This window comes from Micropterus dolomieu, linkage group LG11, assembly GCF_021292245.1.
Source record: "Micropterus dolomieu isolate WLL.071019.BEF.003 ecotype Adirondacks linkage group LG11, ASM2129224v1, whole genome shotgun sequence".
In the NCBI taxonomy this organism is placed as follows: Eukaryota; Metazoa; Chordata; class Actinopteri; order Centrarchiformes; family Centrarchidae; genus Micropterus; species Micropterus dolomieu.
The window spans coordinates 6,457,596-6,458,409 of NC_060160.1; the positions used below are offsets into that span (position 1 = coordinate 6,457,596).

At 54.8% G+C, this 814-nt stretch overlaps 1 long non-coding RNA gene across 1 annotated transcript; it reads left to right on the plus strand.

Moving 5' to 3' along the window:
- The first annotated feature begins 166 nt into the window (after nt 1-166).
- On the plus strand, nt 167-577 carry LOC123978850. The gene is made up of 2 exons (XR_006827059.1): nt 167-223; nt 330-577. It is a non-coding gene; the product is annotated as an uncharacterized LOC123978850 (long non-coding RNA).
- Nucleotides 578-814: the final 237 nt, after the last annotated feature.

Below are 814 nucleotides of genomic sequence, written 5' to 3' on the forward strand. Positions count from 1 at the left end.
TCTGTTTTCCCCTGGTGTTTTCCTGTACTCTGCCTGCCTCCCTGTGTCTCCTCCCCTGCGTGTGCTCTCCCTCTCTCTCTCCCTCCGCTCCTGAGCCCGGCCAGCGACCTCGTCAGCCACCTCCTCTGCCTGCCACACCTGCCAGCAATCAGCCTCATCTCCAACAGTACTTCTACCCGGTTCTCCAGTCAACCCCTGCTTGATCATCGTTGCTCCTTACCCGGTGCCACTTCACCATTCAAGCTCCCACGTATTCTGTATCTTTTCTATATCCCTGTGCTTTGTCTCCGCTGTGTCTGACCCTGTCTGTCTGTCTGTCTCCCCTCCAGGTCCACTCACCTCCGTCCTCCGCTCCGCCAGCTGGGCTCGCCACCCTACCCTCTCCCCTCGGACCTCTTCCATGGCGTCCTCCCGGCTCCTCCCCGTGCCTCCTTGCTTCCTCGGTCCCCAGCGCCCCTGGCTCCCTTGTCTCAGTCTCCTCGGTTCCCCGTGCTCGTGTTTCCCCGGCGTCCGTCGCTCCCTCACCTCCACTCCCTCAACCCCGTATCCCCTTCAATAAAGCCTGTTCTTCCCCAGAGTTGCGTTTGGGTCCACTCTGTCCCCACACCACACCGTAACAGGAAAAACCCAAAAAGCATCATATGACCTCTTTAACTGTTCATGTGAATGACAGTCTGTTCCTCATAATGCAGTAATTGTTTTATGAAAGGTCCAGTTAGTTCTTTCTAACCTCATTAACAAAACATAATAACTGCATGTGTTGTACATGTATGTAGGTACTGACTTCCTGACATGGACTAACCATTTTGGACTT